This window comes from Sciurus vulgaris (genome assembly GCF_902686455.1).
Source record: "Sciurus vulgaris genome assembly, chromosome: 9".
NCBI lineage: Eukaryota > Metazoa > Chordata > Mammalia > Rodentia > Sciuridae > Sciurus > Sciurus vulgaris.
In genome coordinates this window covers 53,003,427-53,015,437 of record NC_136469.1, presented here as the reverse complement: position 1 = coordinate 53,015,437, position 12,011 = coordinate 53,003,427, and positions in this window count along the sequence as shown.

The following is a 12,011-nucleotide window of genomic DNA, read 5'->3' as shown; positions in this document are numbered from 1 at the left end:
ATGAAGTGTGTATCCATTTCCCCCTTTTTCTTTATTAAAATTAACTCCTCCCTCACTGGAACCTGCACAATCAGGAATGGTGTGGGCCAGCTGGAAATAAAAGACTGAAAAACAAATAGTATTAAGAAATAAAGACAAAGGACACGAGATATACAGTTTAGGCAGGGGTTTTATGGGTGGAAAACACCTGATGGTTCTGATCCTAATAAGGGAAAAAGGTCCTCAAACGCTTTACTTATAGTGAAACACATCAAAGGGAGATTTATTGTGAGAAAAACTTTTTCAAGATAAACAAGAAGCAAGAGGTTGTAGGAAATTGGCCTGATTGGAGATTTACCACTTGCATGTTAATTCTTTCTCCTCCAGGGAGCTGGCGCCTCAAGGTTATTTGGGTGCCCTGGTATCTCTTTCTACCTCTGGAAAGTTGCATTTGAACCTAGGGCCGTCTGAATCAATAAAGTCTGCAGTATCACAGAATTCTCTTTGAGTAGGATGTTGCCAAAGAGGTCTCAGATCACTGAGAAGACACCGAGAATTCTCTGAGGAGCACACCTCTGCAGAAAGATGGCTCAGACAAGCCCACAAGTCATTAAAGGCTCCCAGCACCCCTCAATCCAGTGAAAGTAAATAGTCACTAGGTAAAATTACCAGTGGTTTGCTTGTGAATGTTTAACAATCAGGTTTCCAGAAAAAGAAAAAGTCATAATTTTAGTATTTGTTAATACTCATGGAGTGACTTGAAGTTAACAACTTAAGATGTAGACGTAAATGTATATGTGAATCTAGATATAGATGGATGTAGGAGTGGACAGTTGGACGTATGGATTATGGTTGGGCGAGAGATGCATGAACAGATAGATACAGAGATGGATACTTGAGTGGATGGATAAATGGGAAGACAGATGGATTGATGTATGGAAGGAGAGATGAGCAGATGGATAGAAATTTGGGTGGTTGGAAGTTGAAATAAGAGTCCCTAGCCAGATGTAGTTCTTAAAGAACTAGTGAACTGGCTAATTTTAAATGGCTGTCACTGAACATGAAAATGGGAAGGATATGTACAAAATTATATCTCACAACATCCAGTTCCAGTTTATCATTAGTATTGCCCATATGCACATGACTTACAGATCCAAATACGAAGTTCTGCTAGTTTCACTGACAGATGTAGGCTATTTCTAAGGAAGAGTTCAGTCTAAAGAGTTAGTTTTTATAGGACCAATATCCTTGCCTGTAGGTTCATCTCAATTATACTTTATTTTTGTCTGGAGGATGACCACGAATTTAATTTTCCTTCATCCTTGTTATTGCAAGCCATATTCAATAATAGCATTACATTGATAGATTCAGGAAGAAAGAATGAAAGAGATTAACTGTACTTACAGTCAACATAACTGTAACTTGCACAAAAATCGCAAAAGTCATGACAAAAGCACAAAAAATGAGAGCAGCCTCAGATGTTGCTGTGGTGTTTAAAGGAAAAATGAATAGATTCTATTCTAAGACATTAAAGGTCTAAGTTTACCAAAAGTTTACCTGATCAGTTTAATTATAGCTTATAGATAATAAAATACACTTATAGGGTTTTATTTTAATATGCTTGATGTGTACTTACTGTTTGCTATTTTTTTTATCTGATATATATTTTACTTAAGTAGTTATCATAGTATAGTATACAATACAGGTACTATTATTATTATTACCCTCTTGTTACAGATAAAGAAATGGATATTTAGAGAGTTCATAAAACCTTCCTATGGATCATATCTTTCCTCATCTTTCTGGTAAAAGATAGGAAGAACTCCTCAGTGATAGAAATGATGATATTTACTCAATTTGCTTTGGAGCACAGTTTCATAAACTAAGTTTCTTCTTATCAATTAATATATAATGAATAAACATTTATTGAGTAAATTACTTAATTTATTGCTTTACTTATTCTGGCTTTGCCCATTTCAATTATTTGAAATATTTATTACAGTTTACTTTTCTTCTATTATTTTACTTACTAGTTTTATCAATATTTATAGATATTTAACAGATATATTGACATTTATTTAAAATAAAAGCATTAAAATTTACGTTTTAAACTTTTTATCATAAGGTAAGTCTTTGGATTATCCATAGAAATGTTATTTTCAATTAATGTAATCTGGCAGGGGGTGGGATTATTAGAGGAGAGCATGTAGTAGCTCGAAATTTCTAAAATCAAATGAAGTGAGAAAAGGCAAACAGAATCCTTACAGTTTGGTACTAGCTTTATGCTTAGTGACAAAATATGGCATTAAGCTATGTATTTCAACATTCTTAATTTCTCTGATTTCTGTAACATCACTGCATTGAAGATTTATTTTTGCACCCCAAAGATAATGCTACTGGATGGAACAAGTGACATTGAAGAAGAAATGACTAATTTTGAACCACATGAGAATAGAAGTAAGTGTGGGTTAGGCATAGAGAAGGGATTCCCTTATCTAATCCATATGGGAATTAGATATTAATTATGCTTTTGATGTGAAATGTCCCCCAAAATCTCATGGGTGAGACAGTGCAAGAAGGTTCAGAGGAGAAATGATTGGGTTGCAAGTGTCTTAACCCAATCAGTGACTTAATCCCTTGATAGGGATTAACTGAGTGGTAGCTGAAGTGGTTGGGTGTGGTTGGAGGAGGTGGGAAGTGGGGCGTGGCTTTGGGTATTTATTTGTTTCTGGCCAGTGGACTCTCTTTCTGCTTCCTTATCACCGTGATGTTCAGCCTTAACTTGAGCCCTGAATAATGGAGTCTGTTGTCTATGGATTAGGACCTCTGAAACTCTGAGCCCTCAAATAAACTTTGCCTCTACAAATGTGCTGGTCTATTCTTTTAGCTGCAGCAGCGAAAAAGCTGACTAAAATAGTGATCCATTCATGTTGACTGTACCATAGCCTCCCCCTGGAGCCCATCACAAAGAACTCGGTGAACACTTACATTTTAGAATATCGTATGGAAGCCAGAAAAAGAGTCATGCTTCCAAATCCAAATCTGTGTCCCCAAATTTGTCACCACCGTCTCCCTTTCCTCATGTGTTGATGCAATGCCAATTAACAAAATTCTCTATCATGACTTTCTATTTGATCTCCTAAAATAAAACGTATCACAAATTGAAAGGTGGATTCAATCTTAAAAACATAAATGAAGTCAGAATGTGAATAGTCTCAAAACAGTTTCTAGTTATTGTATTTCTCATTATTTTACAGATTGTTGTCTCTAACAAAACAAAACTCTCTCTTCCTGTTCATTTTTGCCCTTTTCCCTTTCCATGTGTAACTGAAGATTACGGAAGGATGTTAAATAAAGGATGTATTGTTTCAGTCTATGCCTGGAACTTTCTGTGATCTTTGCCAGGAAACTCGGTCCTCTTAACAAATCATCTGCACTGTATTTCAAATATCCAGAATAGAAGTTTTGGGTTTAGCACATGATTAACTACTGAATGCCATTTGAAGAAAACTTTATATTTGTGCTGACATGTCTTGTCATCTTGGTGAAAGCCACTGCTATCCTAATGACAAAAATGTTGGGGAAATAACCATATAAGACACTAATTCAAACAATAAAATAAATGGCTCTTTAATTATTTTCAAATGGGGAAAAAACCCATCAGAATATTTAATGGTTCAAATGAAAGTTATATGACACCATTAATGATTTATTTCATGGAATGAATAATGCCAAGGTAACTGGATCATACAGCTTTAATCTTGTCACCCTTTCAGGGAGTCATGTCAACATAACATCATTCATGTTAACTTAACAAAATATGAGGGAAAATGCTTTTGTAAGTCATCCTGGCTGTAATGTAATCACCTGTGTCTCTGTCTGCGGTAAATGCTTATTTTCCAAGTTGGTTTGAAAGGTTGGTTATCCCCTCAATTTTGAATTGATATGGAGAAGTACCTCAAGACAAAGGGTCTCAAAGCCACTTTTAGGTGAAATATAGGAGTTAAACTCAGTAAGAAATAAAGCATGATTCATGAATCTAATACTGAGGAAAGAAAGACCCAAAATAGCAATCAAAGCTTTTGTTTTCTTTACTATTCCAATAATAATACCTTGTATAGGTGTATGCATGATGCTTTATGGTTTAAAAAGCTGTTTTACCCACACAATGCCAAATTATATATACACAAGTTATGATATAATGCTAATCATTCTCATTTCTCAGGCAGAGAAACTGACCCCCCTAAAATCTGTTATTTCTCAAGGTCACAAAATTAGAAATCAGCAGAACTAGAATGAAAATCCAAGTACTCTGACTCAAAGTTTAAGTTTCTTCCTACCTATTGACTTCTTAATGGCCTCTATGATTATACAGACTAGGAGCTTCCTGGGAATCTGTCAATCATTTTTGTCGGTACAGCAGATATATATGGATAGTTATCTGAACAATTATATACCAACACTGATGTCAATCATTACATAGTACACAATTAAGCAAAAATAGTGTTCTTGCCATGATCACTACAGTACACTGGATATTTATTTTCAGTCAGTGTGGTAATATGTGAAGTAGTATGAAAAATTAGGGATATGTGTGAGAGGAAGAACATGGTTCATTTTTTTTCCTTGACCAAGGAATTTTAAAGTTTAAGAGTTTATTTCACTGAAGATAAACAAATTAGACCAAATGAATAATCCAATCCAAGATTTAAATTAATCCAATCATAATTGGTTCAATCATAACTATAATTGTTTGCTTCTATTTCTTTTTTAATATTCCATTTTCTAATCAAAGGAGTTAGTGAAAATATTTTCCCTCTATAATGTTACTTTGCCAAATTAGAAGGAGATAACCACATTTGATATAACTTGGTATTTAGGGCTTTCAAATTTTAATTGTTCAGGAAATGTTATTTTAAAAATTCAGATTTATGCTCCCCTTTAAGTCCCACAAATAAATTAAGGAAAATATAAATCCTGGTTTTTTGTTTTTCATATATAGTTTTCAGAATTATTTCTTCATGAGAATACTTGATATATCAGGAGTTTTAAAAGCTTTTATGATGTTAGTACTAAGATTTAGTCTTTCCAAACCTGGTCAGGTTTTACTTCAATTCAAAACATTGAAGCAAATAATTAATTTCCTCTTTTATCTTAGCTTGGGTAGAAATTTATTGATTCTTATTTAATCTTTCCAGAGGTAGATTTTTATTTCTTTAATGTTTTCATTGATTTTCTCTGTTAACTTTCTGCCTATAATTTCATTGATTTCTGTTCTATTTTTAATCTTTTTCTTACTTGTTTTGAAATTAATTTGCTCCTTTTTCTAGTTTTCTAAAGTGGGAACCTAGATTTTTTGTTTGAGATCTTCCTTCTTCTCAAACATTTGTATTCAATGCTATAAATTTCACTCCTAGCAAGGCTTTTGTTGCATTTGACACATTTTTATAAAATTCTGTTTTTATTTTAATTTAGTTAAAATTATTTTTAAATTTCTCATGAGAATTTCTCTTTGATCCATGGTATTTAGAAATACAGTGTTTTATCTCCACTTGTTTTTGGATCTTACATGTATCTTTTTACTATTGATTCTAGTTTATTCATTGTGAACTGTCAGGGTTTGGATCTTAAATGTACCCTGAAATCTGGTATGTTGGGCTTGATCCCTAGCTGATGGCACTATTGGGAGGTGGTAGACAATTCAAGCTTTACTCTGAGGGTGGCAGTGGCCCTCTAAGGTAAGTGCACTCATGTGGCTTTTTTCTTTTTTTTCAGTACTGGGGATTGAACTCAGGGCCTTGTGGTTGCGAGGCAAGCACTCTACCAGCTGAGCTATCTCCCCAGCCCTCAGTGGTAGACAATTCAGAAGGTGAGTTCTAATTAAAAAAAAATAGGCCACTGAGATCGTGCCATTCAAGTTTATATTAGGACGCTGGCTCCTTCCTCTCTTTTTCCTTCCTGACAGCCATGAGGTGAGCAATTCTACACTTTGATCTCTTCGCCAAAGTTGCTTAGTCTCTTCACAGACCTAAAAGAAACTGAGTCAACTGACCATGAGTGGTAACTGAAGGTGGGTAGGGTGTGTTTGGAAGAGGTGGGTCATAGGAGGCATGCCTTTGGGGTACATATTTGATGAGTTGCGCTTAATCTCTTTTTGCTTACTGATCATCACGTGAGCTGCTTCCCTCCACCAAACTCTTCTGTATGATGTTCTGTCTCACCTTGAGCCCTGAGGAATGGAGCCTGCTGTCTATGGATCGAGACCTCTGAAACTATGAGCACTCAAATAAAATTTTATTCCTTTAAAATTTTTCTGGTTGGGTCTTTTAGTCACAGCAGTGAATAAGCTGACTTAAACATGTATATATTGTACATATTAATGGGATTCATTGTGATATTTCAGCACATGCATGCAGCATACTTTAATCAAATCCAGACTTCCTTTTTCCCTGTTCACTTCCCAATCTTTAATTATTACTATTCTACACTCTGACGGCTATTTTAACTTCCACCTATGAAGGATCATGTAGTACTTACCTTTCTGTGTCTGAAGACAACATATCTTTGTGTATTGTTTTTGAACCCTTGTGACAATTTCTGTCTTTTAACTGGTTTGTTTATTTATTTATTTATTTATTTATTTGGGGTACCAGGGATTGAACTCAGGGGCACTCAACCACTGAGCCACATTCCCAGCCCTTTTATGTATTTTATTTAGACACAGGGTCTTGCTGAGTTGCTTAGTGCCTCACTTTTTGCTGAGGCTGGTTTTGAACTCTTGAACCTCCTGTCTCAGTCACCTGAGCTGCTGGGATTACAGTTGTGTGTCATCCCTCCTTGCTTAACTGGTATATTGAATTCATTGACATTCAAAGCAACTGTTATAGTTGATTATTTTTGACCATATATTACTTTGCCCTTGTTATTATTTTTGTCTTCTATTCTTTTTCTGCCTTTTATGGTTTTGAGTATTGTATGATTCTATTTTTTTCTTCCCATTTCGCATATAATTTGTTCTTTTTGGTTTCACTGTTTTTAGTGGCTCTAAAGTTTTCGATGTAATTGTATAATTGTGTAATTGTATAATTGTATAATTTGCAATTAATGCAAATTCACTTTCCAAACTACCAATTCACAGGTAGTACACGTACCTTATGATAAGATACCAATTCTTCCCTCCTTTCCCATGCATTGTTGATATGAATCATTTTACTTATATATAAACGTGCATGAACATTTGTGTATAATCACACATACATAAGTGCACATAATGTATTTTTCTTTTTTATTAATTTATTTATTTTGATTCGTTGTAAACAAATGGAGTACAGCTTGCTTCTCTGTTTGTACATGAAGTAGAGGCATATCATTTGTGTAAACATCCCTTTTCATAGGGCAGTGATGTTTGACTCATTCTGTTATTTTTCCTTCCCCCCACCCCTCCCACCCCTCTTTTCCCTCTATATAATCCATCCTTCCTCCATTCTTCCCTCCCTCCCACCCCCCATTATGTATCATCATCCACTTATTAAATATATTTTTCTATCAATATTTTGAATAAACCACTCTCTGTTAGAGTTACTAAGAATAAGAAAAATGAGTTTTAACCTTTGTGTATTTTATGTAAATCTGAATACTTGACATATCAATTACCTTCTCCTTGAAGATCTTTCTTTAACATTTTTGCAATTAGGTCTATTGGCAACCAGTCCCCTCCATTTGTATGATTATTTGACAAATATTTTTTCCTCATTATTGAAAGATAATTTACCCAATACTAAAAATTAATTTTGGAGTTTTTGTTTTAACTCTGTCTACAGTTTAAGGATTTCACTCCCCTTAGTCTCTTCTTGCATGATTTCTGAGACATCAGATGTAATCTTACATTTGCTCTTTTATATGTAACATAATCTTTCCCCTAGCTTCCTCCAAGATTTCCTCTGATTCACTGATATTCTATAGTTAATATAAAATACGTTTTGGTGTTTTTGTTTGCTTCTTTTTGCAGGTTCTCTGGTCTGATTTCAAGGTCCTTGATCCATTGTGAGTTGATTTTTGTGCAGGGTGAGAGATAGAGGTTTAGTTTCATTCTGTTGCATATGGATTTCCAGTTTTCCCAGCACCATTTGTTGAAGAGGCTATCTTTTCTCCATTGCATATTTTTGGCCCCTTTGTCTAGTATGAGAAAATTGTATTTATTGGGGTTTGTGTCCATGTCCTCTATTCTGTACCATTGATCTACCTGTCTATTTTGGTACCAATACCCTGCCGTTTTTGTTACTATTGCCTTGTAGTACAGTTGAAGTTCTGGTATTGCGATACCCCCTGTTTCATTCTTCCTGCTAACGATTGCTTTAGCTATTCTGGGTTTCTTATTCTTCCAGATGACTTTCATGATTGCTTGCTCTATTTCTGTAAGGTACATCATTGGGATTTTAACTGGAATTGCATTGAATCTGTATAGCACCATTGGTAGAATGGCCATTTTGACAATATTAATCTGCCTATCCAAGAACATGGGAGATCTTTCCATTGTCTAAGGTCTTCCTCGATTTCTTTCTTCAATGTTTTGTAATTTTCATTGTAGAGATCTTTTACCTCTTTGGTTAGATTAATTCCCAAGTATTTTATTTTATTTTATTTTTTTTGAGGCTATTGCAAATGGAGTTGTTTTCCTCATTTCCCTTTCAGCTGTTTCGTCGCTTGCATATAAAAATGCTTTAGATTTATGGGTGTTGATTTTATAGCCAGCCATTTTCCTGAATTTATTGATGAGGTCTAGAAGTTTTCTGGAGTAGCTTTTTGGATCCTCTAAATATAGAATCATGTCATCAGCAAATAGTGACAGCTTAAGTTCCTCTTTTCCTATTTGTATCCCTTTAATTTGTTTAGTCTGTCTAATTGTTCTGGCTAGAGTTTCAAGGACAATAATGAATAGAAGTGGTGAAAGAGGACATCCCTGTTTGTTCCCATTTTGAAAGGAAATGGTTTCAGTTTTTCTCCATTAAGAATGATGTTGGCCATGGTTTTAGCATAAATAGTCTTTACAATGTTCAGGTATGTTCCTCCTATCCCTATTTTTTCTAGTGTTTTGAGCATGAAGGGGTGTTGTATTTTGTCGAACGCTTTTTCTGCTTCAATTGAAATAACCATATGATTCTTATCCTTAAGTCTATTGACATGATGGACTACATTTATTGATTTACAGATGTTAAACCATTCTTCCATTCCAGGGATGACCCCACTTGATCGTAGTGCACGATTTTCTTAATATGTTTTTGGATATGGTTTGCCAATATTTTGTTAAAGGATCTTTGCATCTATATTCATCAAGGATATTGGTTTAAAATTTTCATTCCTTGGATGTGTCTTTTCCTGGTTTGGGTATGAGGGTGATATTAACTTCATGGAATGAGTTTGGTAGGGTACCCTCCTTTTCTATTTCCTGGAATACTTTGAGAAGTATTGGAATGAGTTCTTCTTTGAAAGTCTTGTAGAACTTGGCTGAGAATCCATCTGGTCCTGGGCTTTTCTTGGATGGTAGGTTTTTAATGGCTTCTTCTATTTCATTGCTTGATATTGATCTGTTTATATTGTGTATGTCCTCCTGGCTCAGTTTGGGAGGAGCATAAGTCTCTAGAAATTTGTCAGTGTCTTCGGTACTTTCTATTTTGTTGGAATACAGATTTTCAAAGTAGCTTCTCATTATGTTATGTATCTCAGTGATGTCTGTCATGATATTTCCTTTGCATCATGTATTTTAGTAATTTGAGTCTTCTCTCTCCTTCTGTTTGTTAGTGTGGCTAAGGGTTTGTCTATTTTGTTTACTTTCTCAAAGAACCAACTTTTTGTTTTGTCAATTTTTTGAATAGTTTCTTTTGTTTCAATTTCATTGATTTCAGCTCTGATTTTAATTATTTCCTGTCTTCTACTACTTTTGCTGTTATTCTGTTCTTCTTTTTCTAGGGCTTTGAGCTGTAATGTTAGGTCACTTAGTTGTTGACTTTTCATTCTTTTCTGGAATGCACTCCATGCAATGAATCTTCTCTTAGTACCACTTTCATAGTGTCCCAGAGATTTTGATATGTTGTATCGTCATTCTCATTGAGCTCTAAGAATTTTTTTATCTCCTCCCTGATGTTTCTGTTATCCATGTTTCATTCAGTAGCATATTATTTAGTCTCCAGGTGTTGGAGTAATTTCTCTTTTTTATTTTGTCATTGATTTCTACTCTCAGTCCATTATGATCTGATGGAACACAAGGCAGTATCTCTATTTTGCATTTCCTAAGGGCTGCTTTGTGGCATAACATATGGTCTATTTTCAAGAAGGTTCCATGTGCTGCTGAGAAGAAAGTGAATCCACTCGTTGATGGATGGAAAATTCTATATATGTCTATTAAGCCTAGGTTATTGATTGTGTTATTGAGTTCTATGATTTCTTTGGTTGGTTTTTGTTTGGAAGATATATTTAGTGGTGACATGGTGTGTTAAAGTCACCCAGAATTATTGTGTTGTGGTCTATGTGATTCCTGAAATTGAGAAGGATTTGTTGGATGTACAGGGATGCACCATTGTTTGGGGCATAAATATTTACTATCATTATGTCTTCCTGATTTATGGTTCCCTTCAGCAGTATGAAATGTCCATCTTTGTCCCTTCTGACTAACTTTGGCTTGATGTCCACTTTATCTGATATAAGAATGGAAACCCCCATTATTTACTGGGTCCATGTGCATGGTAGGTTTTTCCCATCCTTTCACCTTTAGTCTGTGGATGTCTTTCTCTATGAGATGAGTCTCTTGCAGGCAGCATATTGTTGAGTCTTTCTTTTTAATCCATTCTGCCAGTCTATGTCTTTTGATTGATGAGTTTAGGCCATTAACGTTCAGGGGTCCTACGGGGCCTGGCTGTTGTCTCAAAATGGCGGCAGCCACATGTAATCAAACCTGCGGGTACTGTAACAGTGAACTTCCAGGCAACAGCAGGCAGCTGGTGCTCCACTGGTGGTCCGGGATCAGTTTGCCAACTGTTGTGTGATGATCGGGAGGTGAACCTCGTGAGTTCGGTGATGGATATGTGTAAGGCAGGCGATGGACTGGCGAGAGGCATGCAAATGGCGGATGACAGGCACCTGACAGTGAGCAATCTGCATTTAAAAAAGGCATCAATATGCTGGCAAAGTGCAGGTGATCACAGCAGACAAATGGAGTAAACAGCAGGGGATCGTTAAGCAGCAAAAACTGCCTCACCAAAAAACAGACATTCTCTCCTTGAAACCAGAGTTATGGAACAACAAGGAACGCAGCCTCCCTCTAATCTGCCATCTTGGATTTCTTATTTTATTTCTTGCAATTTAATAGTTTTTTAAGGAAGTCAGTTCCTAAGTTGACACTATGGAGAGTTGGGCCTATGTTTTCTTCTAGTAGGTGCATGGTCTCTGGACTAATGCTTAGGTCCTCAATCCACTTTGAATTGAGTTTTGTGAAGGGTGAGAGATAGGGGTTCAATTCCATTCTGCTACATATGGATTTCCAGTTTTCCCAGCAGCATTTGTTGAAAAGGTTACCTTTTCTCCAATGTATGGTTATGATATCTTTATCTAGTATGAATAACTGTATTTATGTGGATTTACCTCTTGCTCTCTTTTCCTTTTATCTCTGTGTGGTCAATTCTGTTTCATTGGTTTTCATGGCTGTTTTAGTGCCAATACCATGCGGTGTTTATTACTATAGCTCAGTAGTATAATTTAAGGTCTGGTATTATGATGCTTCTTATTTCAGTTTTTGCACTAAGAATTGTAGCTATTCTGGGCCTCTTATTTTTCCAAATGAATTTCATAATTGCTTTTTCTATATTTTTGAGGAACATCATTGTAATTTTAAAAGGAATTGCATTAAATGTGCTTAATGCTTTTGGTAGTAAGGCCATTTTGACATCATTAATTTGGTCTCTCCAAGAACATGGGAGATCTTTCCATCTTCTACATTGTTCTTCAATTTCTTTCTTTAGTGTTCTGTGTTTAGTGTTTAG